The 15,515-nt window shown below is 43.6% G+C and overlaps 1 protein-coding gene across 1 annotated transcript in view; it reads right to left on the bottom strand.

Annotated features, from left to right (window-relative positions):
• The window catches only part of LOC115560230 (protocadherin-15-like), a 225,899-nt gene that overhangs the window by 174,317 nt on the left and 36,067 nt on the right, over window positions 1-15,515 (bottom strand).

The following is a 15,515-nucleotide window of genomic DNA, read 5'->3' as shown; positions in this document are numbered from 1 at the left end:
AAGGGAACGTGGAGGACCCAGCCACCCGCATCAACACCATCATATGCGGCGCGCAGGACAGAATCAGCATATGGGGAACTCCTGCAATAATCAGCACTCGCGAAAGCTATGATTTGGAGAGGACTTAAACTTGTCTCCATAAGCTGTTTTCTTCGTCTTCCCCCAGCTCTCTCTCCTTTGACGCGAAACACAGGACACAGTGTCCGACATATGAATACAAATCGTTTTTCCCTCTCTCTCACACACACACAGTCCCTCTCCCTCGCTGAGGAAGACAATATCCTAAGTGGCCAACATATTGTACTGTAATATCCTCCCCGCACACAGAGCAAAAATAGAGCAGCACCTAGCAACCGGTACCACTGTAGCACTTAAGAGGGTGGAACCCGGACACACCAAAAGCAAGAGGTCCACAGCTGTCTTCTCAGCTTCTAACGGCGCACCACAGGGAGATTTCACGCAGCTTCTTCGTCTATTCTCCGACTCACACGTCTCGCATCCCCCCCACCCCCAACGTTGAAGCATATATAATTTGCCACGTTTTTACACCTATCTATCGTGAGAGGACTGAAGTGGGGGGGAGGGGGGGGGGGGGGGGGGGGGACTCTTTGATGTGTTTCACATTTGGTAGAGACGGAGGAAGAAAATAGAAGAAGGAGAAAAAGAAGGAGGAGAAATATAAGAAAAAAAGATTTCCAAGCCCCCGAAGAGAGGAGTCATTTTCTGTGCGCCGCCGTTTCCTACAACCTCACTGACACCGGGGAATAGGCAGGCTGGTTTTGCAGCGTCTGGCAGTGATTTTCCGTCTAAATGCAATTGGACAGGAAGCCTGATGTAAGCCAGTGGGTTGATCAGTTGTTCAACAAAGAAAGTAAATAAATAAATAAAGGGCATCAAATGATACCGGCTGAACGTCTTATGGCTGCCTGTGGCTCAACGGGATACCAAAAGAAATTCTGGTTTGTTTTTCTGTTAGAGATTGTTCTTAGAGATTCATAACTGGTTAATATTGGTTTGGTATTATTTGGGGAAAACATACTAAAAGCGAAAGCCCAAAAAAAAGGAGGGGTTCGCTCAGGTTCATTTGTGGTTTGTTTTGCACTAAACCATTTCATGTTGAAGTTTAAATTCTCTCTGCTACCAGCAACTGCAACAGAGACCTTTACCAAAGCAGGTTTAAAATCTGAGTTCAGGGGAGAGACAGTGGGGTCCCAGTCTGACCTGGCCAAGCAGCAGTTAGTGGTGAAATGAGACGCATGTACAGGCTCCCCATATCCACCTCTTTGGAGAGACACAGAAGCTGGGTCGCTACAGAATAGAGCCATCTCCCACTGTTTATATCTTTACTCAGACATCCCCTTGAACCAAGCGGACAAAATATTGGGACAGTTAAAAAGAGAAAAAACGAAAAGACAGCAGCAAATCAAACTGTTGGCGGAGGACCAGAGAGAGAGTGACAGATCTTAGGGGTAAGGCTGGAGGAGGTGGGTGAGGAGGTGGGAGACAAGAGTGAGGCTGAAGCAATCACAGTTATGGATTACATGGAGGAGGAAAATGCAGGGCGTTATCCTCCGAGTGCAGGGGGTTTGCTCTGCGAAAATAACACAGTCTCTCTTTCCGTCTGTGTCTCTCTTTTTCTCCCCCTCGCTCTGTGTTCCTCCAATCAATTGTCTCCCCATCAGCCTCTCTCTCTCTCTCTCTCTCTCTCTCTCTCTCTCTCTCTCTCTCTCTCTCTCTCTCTCTCTCTCTCTCTCTCTCTCTCTCTCTCTCTCTCTCTCTCTCTCTCTCTCTCTCTCTCTCTCTGAATGTGTTCAAAAGACATAAGGAAAGTAGAACAAGTCTTTACAAGCGGTATTAGTGCAGCTCAGAGTTGGCTTCTGGGTTGGCCTATCTGGCGGTGGTGTACAGCGGGGGTTCCCACATAGACAGATGGCGCTATAGCAATTCAACGCCGACTGCGTTTTATGAAAACATTGACTTGGAAGTCCTCCCTCTCCCCTCGTTCCTAAGTCTTTGATGGTTTCGAGGGGAAGTAGTCAACAAGGAGAGAAAAAAAATATGGAATTTAAATTCAGCACTTCAAATTTTGGAGTGAAAACCAAAACACATCACGAGGCCTGATACTTCTCTCCCTTCCCAGAGCATTGTGTCATCAACCGTGGGCAAGATGCTTGCCTAAGGAACTGGCCGCCCTGAAATAAGATACAGTCAGACGGCCTGATATCAGCGGCTATTAAACGCACACACGCTTAGCCATTGTGGCGGAGCACAATGGAGTAGCCCAGGCTTCACTTCTCTGACATAATCCGATTTACAGACGACAGCAATTGTCACAACGTCTCTGTCACACTTGGGAAATATTTCCCCTTCAGGGGCTTTATTCAAACATAACTAACAGTATAGCGAGCAGTTCAGATGAATCAGTGACACCACATTCAAAATTCCCCTTTTTCCTCCTCCAAATAGATAAGATGTTCTTTATTAATCTCAGATGGGGAATGTTGGGCGCCACAGCAGAAGTTGGCCTACAAGTAAGAAAAATGCATCCCAAAAAATCTGCATTAATATACATAGTATAAATATAAAAAGGCACTCTTGCAAATCATTGCTCTATTGAGAACGCCAGTATTTTCTGAATTGCCAGAGAGGTTAATAATTATTTTAATCGCTTCCACAACTAAGACTACGTCTCCATCAACCAGCATTGATTCAAACCCAAATACACAGACACACACCTAATCATACAGGCGGCTGCTTTCAGATCCTGCTTCACTCGGCTGTCATTAAGCATGTATCCGATCCACCTTTTTTCGACACCTTTGCCACGCTCGCCGGGATAAGTCACGTCTGCGATGGGCTACGCCTTGTTAATCAGAGCGCCGCTTCCTATACAGATGGCGGGGCGAGGCGTTCCTCAGCGGCCCTGACTCTCCCATTAGCCGAGCAGCATGGAGGCGTGCAGCACAGGCAGACGAGGGAGGGGAAAACTGCACAGTCATCGATTTGACGAAAACAGCTGTAAATTGCAATTTTTTTGTGGCCGCAGGCAATCCACGCCCCTCAGGTGAATGATGAGGGTTTGAGAGTGCGGTGCCTGACACCGCTGATATGACTGATCAGATGGAAGACACCCAGCACCACCATCGGGCACGTCACATCCCGCAGATGAGGCGTTCAGACGCCCCCAGCCCTACCTTTTTGGAAGAGGATGACTACGCATTGTTAGCTAGTGGAAGCAATCTCCTTCTACCGACCACCACAACAAGAGAAGCAGCAACAACAACAATCCCTGTTTAAAATAATAATGTACGGCAGTTATATTGGGACACGGAGGTGTGTTGGAAAATCATTACTTTGGCGACACACATTTTAAGATTAGTAACTAAAACGTTCTTTCCATCATTTCAGCAGCTTTTTTTTTGTTTTGCTGGTAACCACAATATGACACACACACACACACGCACACATGCACACACACACACACACACACACACACACACACACACACACACACACACACAAACTGCCAGTCGGGCTGTCAATACAACAGAGGAATCTAATCTTTACAGGGCAGTTTATCTTCAAAGACCTTTCTTATGGCGTGACCGCAGATCTGATGGCTGAAGTTAGCTCAGGCAGGCAATCAAAATATCATTACCAGCTCTGACAGTAGGGGAGAGACATGGACGTCTGGAAAACATACGCTCGGTTACCTACACGGCACTCGGGGTGCTCAGTGAGCGGTCATGCAATTAGTTTTACAGCAGCTAGGAAAGGGGATGATTTGTCTGTTGGTAAAACTATCTTTAATCAACAGGGACTTCGAGTGAGGCTTAATTAGTTTTCTTAATAGTTTTTCGAAACACCGAGCACTTATACAAACACTTGCTGTTACTGTCGGCGAAAGACAATTATTCATGTTGATATAAGTTCATTTGATTTGACGTGCTGCGTAATTGCGTTTGAGTTTTTCTTCATTTTCATTATGTTCTGGACAAAGCTTCCAATCAATTGTGCTTTGTCTGAACGGCGAGTGATTTTCAAGGCTGCACACGCTAGACTAGATGGATAGATGGCACTTTGTTAACTAATCAAACGTTACGTTTGTTTCATGGCAATCCAATTCATAATCTGGCTAACGGGACACTTTACAGCACGAGTCAGAAGACGGACGACAGGTGAACAACGTGGTGAACAACAGGGAAAGTCGATCTTGCCCTCGGAGACGAGAGCCTGAACTTCAGAACAACCCTGGTGTGGCGGTAAGGAGATACCCTGAGACCTCAGGGCGGTGTGTGTAACGCCTCCCTCGTTGTAAATGTAACCAAGCTGAAACCTCATTGAATTACATGACGCACAAAGCCATTGAACATGCACGCACGCACGCACACACAGACACAGATTCAAAACAAACACATGCAGGTATACACAGGGCACACAGCAAACACACAGAAACACAAACAACACCCATTTAGAGACAAACACACTCACACAAATAGATGCCAAACACAAGCAGGCACAAACCACATAAACACATAGAGACACACAAACCCACACAGACAAACACAGACACAAACCAAGACATACACACACACACACACACACACACACACACAGATGGGGCAGGGCACAAAGCAACACGCAGAAACATACAGTCACAAAAAGCACACACAAAGACCCAAACACCGAAACAAACACAAATTAAAGAAACACACAACACACACACACACGCCAGATAAACACATAAAGACAGAAAAACCCACATGCACCACACACACACACACACACACACACACACACACACACACACACACACACACACACACACACACACACACACACACACACACACACACACACACACCTATGACTGAAACAAAAACAACAGACATACATATACCAAACGGCAAAGAAACATCTCCGGTATAGTCAACTTCTGTACTCTTTTGTGTGGCGTAAAGGTTACATTGGACTGGAGGGAGTTAGGGCTGAACAAATAGCAAGAGTGGTCAATGGAGATGTGTATCAGGAGGCTTAAGAAAGCTAATAACGATGAAGGCAAGGAGAATGAATGGCTCTTTATGGTCTACTGCAAGGTTTAATCGCTCATTATTAACTCAAATGAATAGCTCTTAGCTAAGGCTACAAAGGCCCCTTCACATAGTGACAGAGCCTTATCCCCCTTACCCCCGCTAGCAGAGCATTTAACTAGAGGGACAACCATCGAGAGCATGGGCTGAGCATTTCGGAGCGATAACCACATGACGACACTATTATAGCACTGGGAAGAGGAAAACATATTCCATTCCAGCCCGGGTCACAATGGCATTTACATAAGGGACAACACTGACCCCTCGGTTGCAGGGGAGTGGGTAGTTTCCTTGACTACAAGCCAGAATCAGAAATTAATAACGATTAAAATGAGGGTTTTTTTTTTCTATGACTTAGTTATTTTTTCTGTGACCTTTCAACAAGAACTCTTGCCTACGCGGTAGGTGATGTCTTAATTTCAGGAGGAGGTGGAGAACAATGGAATTAATACATTCCTCACTTTCTGGTCAAGTGACTATTCACGGTTCATATTAACTGGTGCTCCTTGAGCACAATTGATTCTACCCATGTTATTGTGTGAATTATTATGATATTTTATTTATTTTTTTACTAGGCCCAAGGAGCAAAACATTAAGAAAACATGACACAAGGGTAACAGAATAATGTAATATTTTGTCCAATTTATTCACTCTTGCCTGGCAAATACGGCAAGAGACCAGCCTCAAAGTCTTCAGCGTACACTGAGTCTCTGTTTAATTAAAACCAAGAACAAGAGACTCTTGTTTGTAAAATTATCTATTTATATGCGAATAAACTTCACTCAAAATAGAAACTTGCTACCACACACTACACACTACAACTGTCATAAAAGTAGGTTAAATTATAGTCAATGATACACCAAACACTCACAAAAGTATAAAGATAAGTGAAGTTGTAGATTAGAATTTCAATGTAATGGTTGACTGCTGTATTTTCTGGATGCCTGTTGGAAGTCGGTAAAGTTAATTTATTTATTTTTTCTATGAAATAGTTTCTACCTTTGGAATAATTATTGGATCAAATCTACATATATAAAATACTGTTGAAAGAAGTGTTTGTTCAAACACAAAAATGTCCCTGATTGCCAAGAACATATTTGATTAATTTAGCTAACTACAGTATTTTGATCAAATGTTTTAAGTAAATTAGGGGTTTTGGCCTAGTTCAGATGCTGTTGTGCTTATGGATCTAATTGCTGTCATTATGTTGCAATTTCAATCATCTTATGTTTTCAACGTATTTTGTAGGAGGTGCCGACGCAATGAGTTTAACCCACACAGCTTCTCAGATTAATTGTAATGTCATGTTAAACAGGTAGCTGTGCCAGTGTTGCACCCAGCCATCTTCTCGAAATGACAAAGTACCCGTTTATCATGTTATTTAGCCGGCGGTTTCATGCAAACTTAATTAAAGTGAATTCAGATACATGTCATAAAAGCTGCTGTAGGGAAGCTTCGAGAGAAAGAGTGTAAGAGAACAAGATTTTGATAATGAACAAGCCCAAATATGTCCCCTGCCTCATTACGTTTCTCTGCCATTGAGATGTGTTGCATTTCGCCGACCAATGCCTAACAGGAAAGATTCGTTCCCTGGACCAATTATGGAAAAGATTCCCTTATTGGTCAGAAATGTGCTAGGAGAGGCTATAGATGAAGATTGGCTCATGAAGAGGCAGGTGCAGTCAACTTGAAGCAGATATTCTCACTGCGCATTTCACTCACTTAACCTGAAGAATAGTTAGTTAACTTTGAGCATCAGGTAGCATGAGAGAAGATGGGCTAAGATGTACCTCCTAAAACCCAGTGGGGCAATCGTCAGAATGAGAAAGAGATAAACTAATTAAAAAGTATGTAAAAACACATCTGTACACAATATTAGTAGTGGCCATGTTAATGCAATAGAGGATATTGAAGCATGCTGAAGCCCAAAATATCGCCTAATTCAGTGTGAAAGAGGTGCAGTTCTTGGGGCTTGGGTGGTGGAGGGGAGAAGGTTATTTTAATCCCTGGGCTACACTCATCTCATGACCACCATTTTAAATCTTTAAACCCCCCTTGCTGAGCCGGCTCTAAGCGGGGTGTCATGCACCCCCCCCCCCCCCCACACACACACACCCCCACCCCCAACCGCTGCCTAGCGTTTAAAAGAGAGCGGTGTCCCGTGTCACAAGACCACCCGCCTGCCTTAATGCGGCAGCACGGAGACCACTTAGACCGCCCGCACACACACACACACACACACACACACACACACTTGAAAACCGGCAGCTTGGGGGGGGGGGGGGGTGCTTCCTGGCTTTACCCCTCTCTGAAGGGCTCACGACCCTTAGTCAGACGAAGTCGGATAAGGACGTCTGGTATGAAAGTCTGGTGAGAAAGTCGATTTTGTAACCTTTGTGATATTACACATTTTAGAAAGAAAAAATTAAATATTGTCAGAACGGGGATGGGTATGACAGTTGAGACGGGAATATCTAATTGTTGCTGATAAAATCAGAAAATGTAATTGTGAACAATATTGGATAAGACATTTGAGAATAACTAAAATAGTTGCCGAATTCAGAAATACATAGAAAATAAACTTTGAAAGGTTATGTCTTCGGCTGACCTTATGTACAGGCTAATGGCTTTTGACGTTGACTCAAAATGTATCCCTTATGGTTTTCAAAACCATTGTACTGCTAAAAAAATGGGGGACTCACGTGATGTGATTGGGACCAAAATATTGAGATTGCCATCCAAACTATGAGCTGGTAATTCTTTATGATTTTGTGTCCTTGTGAAAGACTTTTTGCTCTGTAATTTGTGATTATGATTACAATGATAGCAAAATGGGCAGTGGCGGAACCAAATGACGCTGCAATTGCTCCGGCAAAACCGAGCATTTCACATTATTTCCTAAGAGAGAAGAACGTATATTAGAGGTGGCAATGACATGGAGTGGTTAAAGACTTTGCTACACTGTCTGGGGCTCAAAAACCTCTCTTTGGCTGCTTGCTGTTGACGTAAAAGATACATTTGTATACATATTTCACCTGATAACTAGTTGACGCTAGCCAGATGGCACTTGGAGGTCCTCTGAACCAGCTATTGTGTGCCATATGGAGTCAGGAGCTGAGATGGGGTTATTGACTCAATATCTTTGAATGCTTGACCATATAAAGACCATAGTTGGACAATACATTTTGACACATCAAATGAACAAAACACTCAATTTTGGCTCTCCTTAAAGGCATTTTGTAAATATTTTTTTGTAAAGACCACATTAACCTATTCTGCCTCCCCATTGTTCCACATCAAAAGGTAAAAAAAATACATAAAAATAGCTGATTTCTTCCTTAGAGGCCTGCAGCAACTACATCAGAAAGGTGAAACATGAATTTATTTGTCATTTCAAACTTTGTTACTCATCCATGTGATCCATCTTGAGAAGTACACAAGCATCCTATATAAATGGGTATGGGACCTAGGTAAGGAAAGGAATACAAATTAACAGAGCGGCCTTGTTCCAATCAATTATTTAGAATCCAATGAAGCCCAGCGTTATGATTGTGGGAGCTGGACTCATATTGTAAACTGTTCCTCTGCGCAGGGAACATCCCAAAGGTAAACCCAGGTTTGTTTTGTTATGTTCTTGCAGAGATATTAGATTTCATTGACAGGTTGAGGGTATGCACACACACAAACACACACACACACACACACACACACACACACACACACACACACACACACACACACACACACACACACACACACACACACACACACACACACACACACAAAAAAGAATTAAAGTTATCGGATGAGGTGTTATTATATTCAAAAATATGAAGGGAATGCATTATTGATGGAAGTTTGGTCTCTTTCCAAGTGAAATCCGTGGATATTAAACTAGGCGAGGTGAGCATACTGTCAATTGCAAGAGAGACAACATTTCCATGAAGACATTTAACAAATATGCAATTACATATTTAGTAGGGAAGGCAGTTTCAAACGCAGGAATGACAAAAGGAAAATACATCACTCTGTTGGGCGGCATTGCCTCATTGACCTGTCGATCATTTTAGAAACAGCGGAGGGAAGGTTTCTTCCACCCCGACGACGAGGGACATGATCCAACTCCCCAAGTCGCCAAACTTTTTTCATATCGAGACATCTGAGAAAAAAGATGTCCTGAAATTACATGATCCCCTGCTGAGCCTGTTTCTTCACTGTCCAGATCAATGGTGGTGTCAACAGCCATCTGCTCCACGCTGACCTATCCCTGATGTTTTTCTCTCCTATTGCTCCCTATAGGAATGGTTTTGTTCTGCCACAGCTTTCCAGATGAAAAAAGGAATTGACTATCCCTGAATGTCTCATGCCTTTGCAGTTTCTGAGCGAAAGAACCCCTATCTGCCCTGCTGTGGATCACCTGTGTGAATACTCACACACAAGAGAGAGAACCCCACGCAGCAACCTCTCATCATTGACACAAATGCATAAGATCACATGGTTTGTTTTTCCCCGGCGCGTGTACAGTGCATAATAATCAGCTGCACCTGATTATTATACTGTACTGTACGTCATGCTATCAATTTAAATACAGTGAGCTAAAGGGACAAATTAAAGACAAAGGTCTGTAGGAGAAGTAACAGGGAAGGAAGATGGATGGAATGAAAAAGGGGGATAGATGGAGCGAAAGGATGCAGGAAGGGAGGACACATCGAAAAAGCGTCCGCTTCCTCTCCCCTCTCTTCGTCCAGGATCATTTTAAGCATGGCTACCCAGCAGTCCCTTATCACGCTAAAAAAGATTGAAATTGTCTCCCGGAGGTGTCTGATCTGCATATAAATAGCCGTATTAGCTAAAAACATTACAGTAACAAGGGAGCCGAAAAATAGTTTTTTCTATGTTCAGCTCCGTTCTTTAGTGTGTCAGTGTTTAATGTGTGCTGTTCTGACACCAGAGATAATCATTTATGTTAGGTATAATATGACCGAAGCAGATAATGGATACAACTTCCCTGATATAGGACAGCTGAAAATCGTCTATTCTCAGAATCTAAGCACAGCGGCACCGGATTGCCCTTTGCCGGAATTCCTTCCTCGACTTCTCACCTTTTCTGTGAAACGTGACATGCCCTGCCGTGGTTTTAGACACAGATATTTGATGCAACCGAGTTCAATTCATCCCATTTCCACACCCGCAGCAAGGCGCACAACTAGCAACTCCCAGGCAATGACACTTTCTATTCATCTGTTTATAATAGTTCATTCAACACACACTTTGAAAGACAAATGAGTCCATATTTTGGAGGCATGTCATTAATGAGCTGGTAGGGGGGAGGTATCTTTCACAAGGATGCCTATGGATGAGCCAGGTTCAAACCGAGGTTCCTTCAGCTGGGAGGCAGACACCCAAACCACTACACCAGCCTTCCCACACCTTGGAATGGCTCCAAATAAATCTAGGTTACAGTATCTGGCTGTTCTCTGCATTTAGTGGGGAACAACCAGCACGCCTGGGTGTAACGTGTGATAGACGACGATACTATTAGTCAGAGGTTATTAGTCATTCCCTTGTTAATTGCGGTCTTATCCACATATTAACACCCCCGGGGAATCTCTTTCAGAACGAGTCGAAGTGCGATAACGTCTGATGAGAAAACGATTATGGGTGTCGTCAGAATAACCCACGATGGTGAAACTGCAGCTTGCAGTGTTGTCTATTTCCGAGCAACTTCAAAAGAACATTAAAACGATACTACTCACTTTTCACAATTATGCTCACTCATGGCCAAGGTTAATAGCAGAGAGTTGACCTGCTCTCTTCAGCATGTCGGTGACATAGTCAAAATAAACCACATCAGGTAACGAAGCAACTATGTCTCCAACAAAGGAAATGGCTTGGCGTTTAACTTGTGTTTTGTTTTTATACAAAATGGCCAACACCACGAGATTCGCAGAGGAGAAAAATATCTGCTCAAATGTTCCTTCTACTTACTGCTAGAGGAGAAGATCACGGCAGCAGCAGAGTCCAGGTGGCTGGTTGACGCCTTTCCGTTTCCGGTCAAGGAGCAATGAGTCTTCCAACCAAAATCAATGGATTTACAAAATGCCAAATAAAACACGACAGAAACTGTATTTCGCTACGATACTTGATTTGGAACATCAACGAACAACACTAATCACTCGGTGGGTTGCACATTTCTGAAAACCACATTCAGGGTTGTTTTAAGGACAGTTTTGTGAATACCCATAGCCAGCCAAGTGAAGCAGGCAGAGGCGATTCGAAATGAGCCAAATGCCCAAGACAGGACCAATAGTCAAAATTTCAGTGTAAACCACTCTATTTCATCCTTGTGATCTACCGTAGTAGGCTCTAGCCCTATTGATTTCAATATGAATTCCTAAAGTTACAGTATTTCTATTATAAAATAAATTGCAACATGAGCCACCAATCATTATGCCATACCACATCACCTCCTGCTGTCTAATGAACTGAATTGAACACAATAATCTATCTATAGAGAACACCTAATCCATATTTCGTGTTATTTTGGTGAAAGTAATGCAAAAGTAATTTAAAAGTAGTGTAATGCCTTACAATTCAAAGACAGTTATATTGTAATGTAACTAATTACTTTGTAATGACAGTAAAAAGTAATAAATAATGCATTATTCTTTATAGAGTTATGATGTCCGCTGATTGTATCTTCCCACCTAACGGTTGGCACAAACCAAATCTAATTGTAGAGCATGATTAGTTATGACTTGAATGTATATTCTTAGAGGCAAGGCTTTCGTCCGGTCTGAAATTAGTTGTTCTCAGACCGACGTAGAGTAGTGTTTCCAGAGTTCATTCTCGTAGAAGTGCGGGTTTGGTGAAACTACAATGAGCCATCTCATCTACGAGTTACTGTGGATGTATTGTCGTTCCAATTAGCTTTTAACAGCTACCTGCTGCCCTCCTCTCGTGGAGTACCAAACACACCCCAACCAACGGGCTACCATTCACTCCTGACTCAGACTCAAATTGGTAGCTTATTGCTACTCTTCTCACAACCCTAACCGTATAACCTTTTACACCTGACGGAAAAGTTTTTTCTGACAATAAAAGACTTGGAGACATTGTGCTCGCTTCTCTTCTCCCCAAAACGGATGAAGAATTGTCTTGAAGGGGATTGTTAGGGCGCTCACTGGTTCTGGAAGCTTTGTGATATTTTATGCTTTATCTAGGAACGATTGACATTTAATTTAAAGATACTCTGATAACGATCTGAAAAATGTTGCAATCTATGGATAGATAGCTTTATCGCAAAATACCACACAGCCTCCCTCCAAAACGCATTCCGCTGAAATAACCTCATATCTTAAGAATGCACATCGGTGATTGATGATTAACTACACTTTTTGTGAAACAGAATATTATTATTCAGTCGACAATTTTAGTTAAAGTGAGTTTGATTTTGGATCCATATAAATGTTGAGCAGTAAGGGGAGAGGGCATCTTGCCCAAACAGCTACAGGTTAGCTGCAAACCTGAACTCTGTACTCATCTGAGGGTGCAACAACTTAACCACCGCCCTCAAATCGAGCCCAGTGGGATATTCAAATGGGGTTGTGGAATAAATACATATATTTGGATGTGAACCTGTGGACAAGGAAGCTTGGATACTTGAAGTGTGAAGCTACAGCCCCTCCAAATCGACAGTCAGCCAAAGTAAGGTCATAATGTGACTCATTTAATCACTTAGAAAAATGCAATGTTCACCTTGGAAGACAAAAGAAGTCGGCTTACAGCGTTTGACATGCAGCAATTAGTGGTTGCAAGTCTAGAGTAATGCTCATTGGGTGCTACCCGATAGCTACAACTAGTGTGACTTCCTCTTGAGTGTTGGTTTAAATGTCATCCATGCAGTGTGGTCCTATGGAGCCGGGAAAAAATGGCTGCTGACGTCATACAGCGTGCTATTTCTCACCCAGCAGCAGCTCCATATCGATAATGCCATAATGTCGTGGGTTTGCACCCTACTGACTGCAAGGAGACTAATGTTTTTTTCTGTCGATGGAGACAAAAAAAACACCTTGATACCAATTTCATATAATGCTACGATGCTACAAATATGTGATCATGCATGAGTAAATTATTGGATCGGTTAATGATTTCATTAATTAAATATTGTTGACTGACTATCTATAAATTAATGAGGGAAAGTATGTTGAGTGCATGAATGAATTGATGAATGGATCAATTTTGTCAAGGTCTGGTAACTGAACAGATTTCCATACAGCAAATAAGGTACCAGCCAACTTTATAAGCCTCGAAGACAAATGCAACACGTAGATTCAATAATTGTAATATAGGCCGCCATTTTACCTTGCATGTGTTTTTAACCACATCGTTTTGACAAGACTGATGCTGTTGCATCAAATGATGGAAGCCACAATGATGATTGCCAATGATTTTCATCTTCGCAAAAAGAATAACACGGTTGTCGTTTTGAATGTGCAGTGTTGTGGTGTCAGCACAACGGTCAAACCGGCAACTTCAATTGTAAACGTTAATTCCACTTAATGCTATCCTGTCAGCGGGTCGTAATTCCGCGTTCCCAGGGGAATCCTGATGCATGCATGCACTGACCCCGGGAAAGTTCACCTGTCAGTAATGTCGAGCTGAGGACGCCTAGATGTGATCCTTCACACCGGCTGTCTAAAGCGCTTTCACTCAGCGAGTTCAGTAGGCCGATTCAATCTGGCCATAGTTTTTTTTTTTTTTTTAGATCGGACGGCCTACGAAAAAGTGCCGTCAAAACATGGAAACTCGACCTCTTAACACGATGCATCTGCACGGGATAATGGGACGTGTCATCTCTCCGGATGCATTGTGCACGCCAGTGAGTGCCCTGTGTTTTAAACTCCACGCCGGTGTGCAGATTAAGGGCAGCCGGGAGCGAGCGGCGCGCCTCTCCATTGGATTACTTCAACATTTATTAGTGAGTGTTTCGCGGCCGTGAGTACAGTTGGTGCGGCAGACCAGTGACAACACTGAATACACCAAACAGCCCGCCTCAAAACGGCGTTAACAGTCACCATGTCGTTTACGCATGCAGAGCACTCCAGTACGCGCAAAAAAAATAGGCAACAAAGGAGAACGCAAAGCAACGCATATGCAACACACACACACACACACACACACACACACACACACACACACACACACACACACACACACACACACACACACACACACACACACACACACACACACACACTTATATTTTTCATTCACACAGTACAATAACACAGCGTCCTACCATGTCGGGGTTTCCAGTGTACATAAATCCCATCCGTGAGTGGCCGAGAAGCAACAGAGACCCGGCGCGCAACGTCGCTACAGCATCTTGCACAGGAGCTCAGCGGCGCGCCACCGCCTCTCGTGTCTTTTATCCCAACGTCAAAAAAAAGCAGACGAGAGGTGCTCGCTGTGAACTACTTCCCCGACCGTCCTTACTCCGGTGGGGCTGATGGCAAAGCCGGGAACGCCGAGAGTAGGCACTGCGCGACGCAACGAGTCTCCTTCCACCCGTCTTTCGCTCGCTCTCTCTTGCTCTCTCTCTCGCTCTCTCTCTCTCTCTCTCTAGTCTCCAAGTCTCTGTGCTTCTTTGGTAGAGACTGTATCGCTCATGACGCGTGGAGGAGGGTTAATCTCGTTACAACGGTCAGTAAAGGTGAAGCCGGCTAAGCGTCTCCCACCGACCTCCGTCCTGCAAGTCTGATCCATCCAAGTAGGCTACGGTAGAAACGCGCGCTTTGTATTTAAGACGCGTGGTCGTGCATTCGTTTTTCCTTTCCTTTCATTTGGACACAAAACTGCATTTTTGACGGCATTCACACTGTTGTCACGAATTAAGCCAACTTGACAAATGCGTGGATCTGTTTCATTCGCATCATTCGTCAAATCCAATTTGGGGATCGCTAAATAATTTCACAGCCTCCCCCAATATTAAATATTCATTCAACTATAGCAGAGCAAGTAAACACCAATGCCCGGGGAGAGGGTGAACAAGAGGCGGAGCACTTTTTCCCAAGTCAGCAAAACTGAGGGCCCCATCTGCCATCTGGTCCGTACAGGCTAGGTTTGCACCTCTGATGTGGCCCCCACACCGGCCATGAGCAATACAATAAGCACTCACACATGCCTGGGACAAGGCCGTGAATTGCAACGTTATTCCGGTCTACCACAACAGAATTTCTGTTCTCTAACTTCCTAAGTGATGTTTACGCCAGTTACAACAGTCCCTGAAGTATTAACAATGAGAACATGGTGACAAGAAGAACAGCAACAACGGCCAACAGAGAATAAATATGGACTTTTTTGACAGGGATTGGACCAAGCAATATCCAAACATTGTAATGGAAACATTGCCCCGATCGGAAT

This window comes from Gadus morhua, chromosome 15 (assembly GCF_902167405.1).
Source record: "Gadus morhua chromosome 15, gadMor3.0, whole genome shotgun sequence".
Classification (NCBI taxonomy): Eukaryota; Metazoa; Chordata; class Actinopteri; order Gadiformes; family Gadidae; genus Gadus; species Gadus morhua.
This window is presented reverse-complemented; position numbering and strand designations above follow the sequence as displayed.